We start from the raw sequence: 11,841 nt of genomic DNA, 5'->3' as shown, positions 1-11,841 counted from the left end.
TTCATCAGTCCCTCTACCTCTCACTCTCACTCTCGCTTGCTTTAACCCTTCCATCTTCATTTTTGAACACTTTTACTCGTCTGGTTCTCACTACCCTGTTAGCAGGACGGACCACTCGAACCATGTACCGCCGTGGATACTTTGCTTGACTCGGTCCCACACTCCGAGGAGCCAGTTCTTCCCCTCCTTCCTCCCCCTCCTCACGGTAACCATGATGACGGAGGAAGGGTTCCAGGGTTGCTAGGCGATGGTTAAGATCTGTGATGCGCCTCTGTAAGTGGGAGACTTCTCTGAAGAGATCATTTAGGGACTCAGAGAGAGGGCGAACCCTGCGAGGAAGAAGAGAGTGTGAAATGGGGCGAGATAGAAGAGGTTTCTATGTTTGTATGTATGTGCGGAAACATCTGTAGGCCTACGAGAGAAAAAAAAGAGTTTTTTGTTAGGGATTGGCACACACTTTGCAGTCAACATTGCAAAAAAATCAATGTACCAAGTCAGAATTCTAAAAGAGACACTACTAATATCAGAAACGTTGTATTAATTATGCGTTATTAATGTGAATAGGAAATTTCACATTTGTTTAGTGTGCTAAAATGTGGGGTCAGAAAGTCAAAAAGCATACATTAACAGGACGTAGTTTAATATGACAAGGCTGAGCTTCTGGTCCTCCTAGCCAAGACCTGGCTCACAAATACTCAAAAGGTCACAGCGCCATTGCCTCCAGGTGTGTTCAAATGCTCTATGCCATAGGATGACGAGTCCTTTGTACACCATATTACGACAACTGTCCGATCCTTCCGCTTCACGAATAACAACAAGAAAAACAAAGCCTTTTATCCACAATTTACTCTTCTCTGTAGTTAATCTGGTCTCTAAAATTTTCAAGGCTAGTCTATGGAAAATGTCTTTCTTCTGACGTTGTTGCTCTATGCTTTTTACCTATTTTTACGTTTAAATGCATTATTTGATGTTCATTACAGTATTACAATACACGTAATTGGGATTCTTTACGAAACAAAAATATATGGCAACATAGCCTGCTGGAGAATATAATGCAAACTATATATGAGAAAATAGCACTTGTTTTTAATATACTGCAATATGTGCATGGACGAAATACTGACGAAACCTTTTCTGGGATTTGAAGTGCTGTAGCTTAGAATCAGCTTCATGAAAACAATCTCCTTAGGCCTAGAGTGTAAGTCTGTTAAACTGCCGACTTCAGGATAACAAACCCCTAAAGGATGCTGCGTCTTTCTAGTTTATATAAAACTAGAAGAAAGCATTAGTAAACATAGCGAAGAGAGATATAGCTGGTTTAACATACTCTATGTATTGTACGAAAATGCATGTCATTAAAATATTGGGGGTTGGTTAACACTAATTGCTTTACATGCCTTGTACTTTAACAACATAGTAAAAAGTATTTTCAAAAAATTTGTACAGGTATTAGGAAATACTGTGTGTTACCTGGAGTAGTCTGGCAGGAGGGCATTGGGTTGTGAGTGTAACAAAGTCTTGATATCTTTGAATATGCGTTTGCCCCAGGCGTCCAACACTCGAGTCACGCTGCGTATGTTAGCCACGTTCACATTCTCCGCTGCCGTGAGGGCAAAGGCAATGAGGTTAGTCTCCCACATGACAATAGGCTGTCTGATACTTCAGAATGGTTTTAATCAGGTTTCTTTCACCGGACTACAGGGCTTTAACTTTAAAGTGTGGAATTAGGAGATGTCTATTTGTGTTTTAGCTAGGTTGACAGGTAAAGGGGAGTTAGTTGGTGTACATTGGTGTACTCCATGAAATTGTACATCTGAATGAATGTGTTGCAGTTGAGCCAATCCAGACTGACTCACATTTTCACAATGACTGAAGCTGTTTTTGGAATGGATGCATTTAGGAATGGAAATTGGATCTGGATGATGATAATTGTCTTCTGTAGAGTTGCTTTATAGCTGATTTAAATTGATTTCATATTGATGGAATCATTGATGGCACCATTGATACTGTTACTGAACTGAATGAATCAACACTGAACTGACTCCAGGTGTTACGACACTAATGCCTTTCTGTAGAGCTGCTTTATACTTGATTTGATCTCGTTTCATAATTTGATTCACTATTTCTGAACTGAACTGAATCAATATTGCATAGAACTGAGCTGAATAATGACACTATTATATTCTTTAGAGCTGCTTTATACAGTTGAATCGAATCGGCTTCATAACTAATTAACTTGGCAACAAGTTTTTTTCTTTTTTTACATCTGTTTAGCATAAAGCACTATAGAAATAAACGTGACTTGACATGCATCTTTTTCAACAAGCAAAGTACTAGGCATGCATAGAATCAATTCAAATTTCATCAGATTTACTAAAAGTAATTAAATGGCTGCTATTAATATACAGTAATTATGCTTACCTAACACCACTTGTATGTTTATTTATGAAAAATTAGACTAAATTGATATTGTTTTCAGCTAGCAATAAGAATGCAGTTGCACACACACACACACACACACACACACACACAATCTTGCAGGTTATTATATATTATTTATTTGCTTTACCTCCTTCTCTGTAGTTCCAGTTCCCATAATCCAGTTCATTGCTCGTTCCAAGGCATGGAGCCAAAAATGCCATGACCACCAGAGACACCATCGGTTTCATCTTTGCTGTCGAAACGGTCATCGTGAAGAAATGACTGAGGTTTAAAGGAGAGGCAGGGAGAAATATCAAAAAGTTAAACAAGTACTAAAAACACAATGTAAGGCCAGAGATTTAAACCTTTACCCTGCCAATACATCTGGCACATGGAAGAGCACTTTGTTTTTTTCCAGGACAAACAGCCAGATGTGTTTTAGGGGCCGATGATACTGTGGAAACTTTCAGTGCAGAGGCCTGCATTTTTATATGCTCATATCCTGTATGTATTATAATTTCTGTATATTCTTTGAATATTTCCCCTCATGGTACTTTTCAGGGCTCTTTTTTGTTCTGTTATTTATTTATTTTGGAATTTAGTATTTAAGTTAGAGGCACAAATCCCATACTTTTTTCTATTATAAAATATTAGATTACCTTTTAAAAAAATAACCTTTTCTTTATCCAACTATTAAACTCACCCAATAATTTTGACTTAATCTGTTGAAAAAATATTTAATTCATTAAACTAAAACTATTTTTCATGTTTACCTACTTTTATTTACCAAATAATATTATTACATTGACAGCAATTAAAATGGTTACACCCATCGATTCTTCTGTACATCATGGTACAGTATATAAATAGTAAAAAACCTCAATGTTATTTTCCACATTTTCAAATCAACATTTTCTGTGGGTTAAGCACCTTCTTCTCTGACCGTTTGAAAAAGGAAAAAAATTACTTGAGGAAAATGCCTCATGCTCTTCACTTCCCAAGAACAATCACGCAAGTGTCGGGTATTTCCACTCCATTAAATGACTACGATCAGATCACAAAATGACTCGAGTTCATTCAGGAACACAGAGGGGAGATGGATGACGGGTTGATTGTCTTGTGACTGACCTAACTGATAGCAAACTCAATTAGCTCATTTGAAAGAAAATCTCCTTTGTGCTGGAGCCACAAAGGTCAATGCCACAGAGAGAGCTCTGGGGTAAGGTTACTATGAAAAGGCAGAACCGCAAAAAAACATGATTAGACTAAAATGACCATATTTCAGAGAAATGCTGCAGGAAAGCAAAGAGAAACTGGAGTGACTCCACACTGAGAAAGCGTCCAGAGGGGACACAGAGCTTTCATTAATATTGAACTTGGAGATCATAGTAATTGACTTTGCAGAGTGAGTCACTAAAGAGGCATTTCTTAAAACGGTTTCATGTTGTGGCGTAGCAGATATCTGGAACTCGAAGATCACAGGATTAATGTTTGATCAGCACACTTTTCACACACTTTACCCATTTTTCAAATCATGCAGGCTTTTAAATGAAAACCTAAGGAATTGACATGAAATCGGAATATCAAACAAACACTTACAACAGATATATAAATCTACTTATTTCGATTTATTGATTTCTTGCACTTACTGTAAATTTATTTTGATGCTTTGTGAGGTCTACACAGACCCCTCTGGTATATACTGTTTGAAGGCTATGTATATACATTTTTACTTTTAATGGTTCAAATTCGTGAAGTGCAAATTACTTACTTTTTCAGGAAATGAGATGTGGCTTTCCTTTCTCTTTTTTGTCCTCCTCTCTTCTGCTTTAATATCCCTGTCCTGTCTACTTCTTCTCTCTGAACACTGTGTTGAAATCTGCAGACAGTCAGAGTGCAAACACTTAAACTTATGTCTGCCCTGCATAAGAACTATGATGCTGTGCACATTCACCTCTCTCTCTCTCTCTCTCTCTCTCTCTCCCCCTCTCTCTCTCTCTCTCTCTCCCCTCTGTCTTATTCTCCCCCCTTCTGTTCCTTTTTCTACTCTCTCGCTCACACACTTTCTTTTTCTTATGCATCTCTTTTTCTTTCATTCTTTCTCTCCTTCTGTCTCTTTCTCTTCATCTCTCCATCTGTTAGGCTCTGTCTTCTCACTCCCTCGCAAACTATCACTCTTTTTTCCAGATGTGCACCTTCTCTTTAAGTTTATTTGATCTTTTTCTCCCTCCAGTCATTTGGCCTTTTTCCCTTATAGTGGCACACTGACACAATCAACAGACCTTATATAGTTCATAGTGATTACTTTTCATAGACACAATGATTTGCATAATAAATCATAATGTCGTACCTTTAAACCAAACCCTAACTAAAATCTCTTGAAATTTTGTAGCATTCTAAATATTTCAAACATTATGAGCATTTCAAATAGTGATAACCACTAAAAAGGTCCTTATCAGTCAGTTTTTGACCTGTTTCTCAGTATAGCCAAATCTGGACACATACACAGGATCTAGCAGGATAACAGAGCAGTCAGTCTCATAAATCAGGTCTCACATGATTTCTGTTATTCAATCAAAAGGCTATTTAACATCACTGAGCAAAAACTGCATCAACTTGCATCTGCTTTTCAGTTGGAATGCTCTTCATTAAAAACATTGCATTCTTAATTCAGTCTCCACATCTCACAGTATTATTTCCAGGGTAATGGTGGGTGAATTTTTGTGGGCCACTATAAATGTCTGAATTAAATTTAGTTAAACCTGTACCAGACAATGTCCAGACTTATATCTGTCTTATATATTTTGATATCAGAAACATATGTGCCAAAGGTTATACCATTTATCTTGATGGAGACATATTCATACTTTAGGATTTAAAACAAGACTTTCATAAAACAATTGTCCAGACCTCGCTATCTACATAAAAACCTTTTACAGTCAATAAAAAAAAAGAAACAAAAAGCATAAAATAAGTTCCTGGGTTCAGGAAAATGACCAAAAAGTATGTTTAATAATTTATTTTATGTTAATTTATATCCAGGAGCTTAGTTTAAATTCGTAAATTTAGACATGGGAAGTCTACTTCTTCTCCTTCTGTCTTCCAAAGTTTTTTTTCTCTCTCTCACAAAATAATTAATCTTTTCTTAAATGCTTATGACTGCAGAAATAAAACGATGAAAGAGATTACGGGACGGAAATATTTGTATTCCCTGGTATCCAGATGTTATATTTGCTGTGCCTCTATCGGCTGTCTCTCTCATCCTGGTCTGTTTTTGAGGTATGTGAGGTCAGTTTTGCCTGGTTTATGAGAATGTGAGTATTTCTTTACTTCAGCTCAGAAGTCACAAGGCACTCATGCACCTGTTTCTCATTCAACAAGGCGATTTGTCACCTCTAACTGGATTCCTTGCTCTTCTCTTCACCTCACTCTCCGTATATCTCCCTGTCTTATACTCTCTTTGTCTTTATCATGGGAATGTAAAATACATAGGTGAGTGATATCCATATTAATGGCTGTATTTTGTTCTTTTTAATCTTTTTTTTTCTTCTTCTTATTTTACGTCTTCACTCATAACACTTAATCTTATTTCTATCTGTTATCTATTGTAAACCATACATTTTATTTGTTTCTATATATAAAGTAATATTTACTTTAACTTCATACTAAACTAAGGAAGAAGTGGAAAAGGATTCTGCACTGCTGTTTTTGTTTTTGATTTATCTGCCCTGGCGTTAATTATATGTAGTCTATTTCAGTGACAGTGATGTAATCATTATGTAATTCATTTTTGATGATTTTGGAACTCCTCTTTATTTGATGGGAGTCAGGCGCTCGCTCACAAAACATCGTGTGCTCTTCTGCTACCACCTGGTGGTCAGAGTAGACAAAGCAGTTTAGAGTGAGAATTGTGCGCGCGCACACACACACAAACACACACACACACACATACGTGCGCGCGTTTACTTGGCTACCTTGGGGCATTATATATATATATCACTATATATATATATATAATATCGCCCAAAACCTCAATTTGGGGATGTCCTCATTTGTAAAACTGGTATAAAAATAAACTACGTTTTTTGGATATTTAACCATGGACAAGACAGTTGGTCCCTGTACTTTTTGATCATTTCGGTTTATGGCTTCAATATTTCATTCGCACTTGTGGGCGGAACTGAAATGCTGCTTTCATCTGATTGGTCGAATCGCTCCGCCTTCAGCTCGGTCTTTTCAAATAAATACAGTGCAAATAGTTCTGTCTCTTTGGATAAAAGGGAAGTGGAAATAAAAATCAATAATAGACTTAACAGTTCCATGTCTGAAACATTTACCACCAGAGGCGTCGTGCCCATTCAAAGTGAGGGGGCACGTGCCCCCTCAGATTTCTGAGCCAAGTGGATTTTAAATGCAGCTTCCAAACGAAAAAAAAAAAATAATAATAATAATAATATATTATATATTTGAATAATATTTTTTATATATTTGATACAATAACAGCGGTGTGATTAGATCGTTCAGTGCACAGCATCAGCTGCTAAATTCAAATCTGCGTTCACTGGCTGGCGCTGAGCCAGAGACAGACGCGTTGGTACAACGCTTCATGATAACCAATCAGAAACTATTCTGTTGCGCTTATGGATGCAATGGCCAATGAGAGACGTCCAGAAGAGTCATCACTGAAACGCGGTGTTTTGTTCAATTGCTCGCTGACTGAATTATTTAGCGAATTCTCTCATCAGAAACAACAAAAAGTGCAGATGTGCGTACGAATGTAAGCAGTGTTGGGAACGTTACTTTAAAAAGTAATTAGTTATAGTTACTCACTACTTGTTCCAAAAAGTAACTGTGTTAGTAACTGAATTACTGTATAATAAAAGTAACTCGTTACCAGGGAAAGTAACTATTTGCGTTACTGTAAAAAAAAAAAAAGATGTTATATGTCAAAGAATTTTTTTTTTTTTTCACAAGTCAGTTGAAATAAGTAGAACAGACAGGTGTTCGTACATAACTTTCGAGATTTATTGCACGTCAACAGACAGCAAGAGTTTTATCCTGCACTCTTTGTAAGAAAAGTGTTTTTGGCCACTAGCTTTGTAGATGCGTGTGTCACACATTACATGTACACATTACATGCACGTTCTTGCCTTTGACTACAATGAATTTGAAGTAGTACTTATATCTCCACCTTGAAAATGCCAACTTTTCATCGGATTGCTCCTGACTCGCCATTTCTGCTGCTGCTGCTGCGAATCTCTGTGTAGCTGTTGCGTGTGTGTGTTTGGCGCCGCTGGCGCGTGTGTGTAAAAACACTGGCTCTGATTGGCTACCATGAAACACATGACTCTGCCATAGCCAATCATAATCGCTTATCTCGTTATTAACACACCTGCTCACTCGCTGTGTGAGCCTGGGGCTGCGTTCGGATTGCATATCAAATCAATGCATAGTAACGCACCGCATTTAACGTTCAGTAACGTTAACGGCGTTGTAACGACGGGAAAAGTAATTAGTTAGATTACCCCGTTACTGAAAAAATAACGTCGTTACCTAACGCCGTTCTTTTAAACGCCGTTATTCCAAACACTGAATGTAAGTAAGATATTCGTTTCATAATGTAAAGTGCTTCAGTGATTTTAATGGGAGTTTTTGAGAGTGCCTGAACTCTGGCTAGACTGAATGAAAATGTTTTTTGATAATGTAAATGTTCTTTACTCTCTGTAAAATGAAAGTGTTAAAATAAGTATCTTACAATATTGTTATTAAAATTTACATTAAATGCAAATTCAGTCGTATTAAAAATATTTTATGGCATGATATGGCACTTAAGTAAAAAGTCAGGTTTTTATGTGTAGTTAATAGATTACACTACATTTCCATATATTGATCAAATAACAATCTATAAAGGTGCAAAAGCGTTTACCTACACATATTATACTCCCCCCCCCCTCCCCAAATGTGCCCCCTCAAAAATCATGAATGCATGACGCCCCTGTTTACCACTCTCATCTTTTAAGTCATCATAAGGCACTAGGTATGTGTTTGTGACATTAATAAATAATTTTGAAAATGTATATAGTTACATTTCTTAAATAAATCAGTAATATTAGTTTTATTACATACTAAATTGAATGATGTTTCTCTTTTTATTCTTCTTTGTTGGGCTTGAGAAACCCCACATATATTTACCATATTTTCCGGACTATAAATCGCACTTCTTTTAATAGTTTGGCTGGTCCTGCGACTTACAGTCAGGTGCGACTTATTTATCAAAATTAATTTGACATGAACCAAGAGAAATGAACCAAGAAAAAACATTACCGTCTACAGCCGCGAGAGGGCACTCTATGCTGCTCAGTGCTCCTGTAGACTACACTGAGCAGCATAGAGCGCCCTCTTGCGGCTGGAGATGGTAATGTTTTCTCTTGGTTCTGAATAAATGCGACTTATATACAGGTCCTTCTCAAAAATTAGCATATTGTGATAAAGTTCATTATTTTCCATAATGTAATGATAAAAATTAAACTGTCATATATTTTAGATTCATTGCACACCAACTGAAATATTTCAGGTCTTTTATTGTTTTAATACTGATGATTTTGGCATACAGCTCATGAAAACCCAAAATTCCTATCTCAAAAAATTAGCATATCATGAAAAGGTTCTCTAAACAAGCTATTAACCTAATCATCTGAATCAACTAATTAACTCTAAACACTTGCAAAAGATTCCTGAGGCTTTTAAAAACTTCCAGCCTGGTTCATTACTCAAAACCGCAATCATGGGTAAGACTGCTGACCAGAAGGCCATCATTGACACCCTCAAGCGACAGGGTAAGACACAGAAAGAAATTTCTGAACGAACAGGCTGTTCCCAGAGTGCTGTATCAAGGCACCTTAGTGGGAAGTCTGTGGGAAGGAAAAAGTGTGGCAAAAAACGCTGCACAACGAGAAGAGGTGACCGGACCCTGAGGAAGATTGTGGAGAAGGACCGATTCCAGACCTTGGGGGACCTGCGGAAGCTGTGGACTGAGTCTGGAGTAGAAACATCCAGAGCCACCGTGCACAGGCGTGTGCAGGAAATGGGCTACAGGTGCCGCATTCCCCAGGTCAAGCCACCTTTGAACCAGAAACAGCGGCAGAAGCGCCTGACCTGGGCTACAGAGAAGCAGCACTGGACTTTTGGACAAATTTTGCATGTCTTTCGGAAATCAAGGTGCCAGAGTCTGGAGGAAGACTGGGGAGAAGGAAATGCCAAAATACCTGAAGTCCAGTGTCAAGTACCCACAGTCAGTGATGGTCTGGGGTGCCATGTCAGCTGCTGGTGTTGGTCCACTGTGTTTTATCAAGGGCAGGGTCAATGCAGCTAGCTATCAGGAGATTTTGGAGCACTTCATGCTTCCATCTGCTGAAAAGCTTTATGGAGATGAAGATTTCATTTTTCAGCACGACCTGGCACCTGCTCACAGTGCCAAAACCACTGGTAAATGGTTTACTGACCATGGTATTACTGTGCTCAATTGGCCTGCCAACTCTCCTGACCTGAACCCCATAGAGAATCTGTGGGATATTGTGAAGAGAAAGTTGAGAGACGCAAGACCCAACACTCTGGATAAGCTTAAGGCCGCTATCGAAGCATCCTGGGCCTCCATAACACCTCAGCAGTGCCACAGGCTGATTGCCTCCATGCCACGCCGCATTGAAGCAGTCATTTCTGCAAAAGGATTCCCGACCAAGTATTGAGTGCATAACTGAACATAATTATTTGAAGGTTGACTTTTTTTGTATTAAAAACACTTTTCTTTTATTGGTCGGATGAAATATGCTAATTTTTTGAGACAGGCATTTTGGGTTTTCATGAGCTGTATGCCAAAATCATCAGTATTAAAACAATAAAAGACCTGAAATATTTCAGTTGGTGTGCAATGAATCTAAAATATATGAAAGTTTAATTTTTATCATTACATTATGGAAAATAATGAACTTTATCACAATATGCTAATTTTTTGAGAAGGACCTGTATGTTTTTTTCCTCATCATGACGTGTTTTTGGACTGATGCAACTTATATTTAGGTGCGACTTATAGTCCAAAAAATATGTGTAACATTATTATTATTATTTTTTATGAGAGTAATTGACACAGACTAGAACTTTACTGTTTCACAAAATTCAGCTCAGATCTTCAGACTCATCTGACTTGCGTTGCTGTATAACTGGCCAGACTTACCTTCCCCAAAAAATCCTATTTTATTTTATTTCATAAATGTAACTATATTTATTTCCACTTCCCTTTTATCCAAAGAGAGAGAACTATTTGCACTGTATTTATCAGTGGGACAATATTCATACAATACTACAACCTAGAAATAATTTGCAGGTCTCAGCAGAACGAATTATGTGCCCAGCTACATCTGATTCAAATATTAGGCTAATTTACAGTGAGCGGTGGTTTCAGACATTACAGTGTCACACTCGTACTGACTCTTAATCTGCCTGAAAGAATGAAAAGACCGAGCTGAAGGTGGAGCGATTCGACCAATCAGATAAAAGCAGCGTTTCAGCTCCGCCCACAAGTGCTAATGAAATATTGAAGCCATAAACCGAAATGATCAAAACGTACACGTACAACAGTCTTGTCCATGTTCTCTCACTTGAATCCTCTTCTTGAGATTTGAGTCTCTGACCTTCTGCAAGCCCTGCCTTGTTCACGCAGTGATTGACATGGCGGGAGGGGGCGGACACGTGATTGGCTCGGAATGCATTTTCAATGTGCACATTGAATTTTGCTACATTCATTGCAGGACATTGAATGAAAATGCAATCATAAGTGTCTTGACTGTGAGTGTTAATGCATTTAAGAAAAATAGCATTTGAATGATAATTTGACCATAGTTTTTGCTTGAACATGTTATACATATCTAATCATTTCTGTAATACATTTTCATTTTAATTTTGCAACTTATAAAGTGTTACAATTAGTATTCATTTTACATATTAAAACTAGTGTATGAAATGTCAAATGAAAATTATGTAATTTAATTTTCATTTTCATTTTGCACCAAACGTTGCACAGATGTATTGGAAAATGTAAATACAGAAATGCATTTTACATATTGCATTGTCATTTTGCATATTACATTCCAAATTGAATATTGCTACCCATATGCTTCCATAGTATATATATATTTATGCATATAATATGTTGTCATATGTTTGTTGCATGTGCATTACATGTGGCATGTGGCCGTTGGTCCTCTTATCAGCACAAATTCAGTGTGGATAATGCATAGTCTAGAAAGAGTTCAAATAGCACTTCTTTTATAGTATCTCTAAATCTCACTTCTGTTCATCACATCTCACAAAGTTCCGTTTTAATCAATAATGCTCTCTAATAATGAATGTCTCTCTTCATTACAG

Source organism: Carassius carassius, chromosome 6 (genome assembly GCF_963082965.1).
Source record: "Carassius carassius chromosome 6, fCarCar2.1, whole genome shotgun sequence".
NCBI classification, from domain to species: domain Eukaryota; kingdom Metazoa; phylum Chordata; class Actinopteri; order Cypriniformes; family Cyprinidae; genus Carassius; species Carassius carassius.
This window is presented reverse-complemented; position numbering follows the sequence as displayed.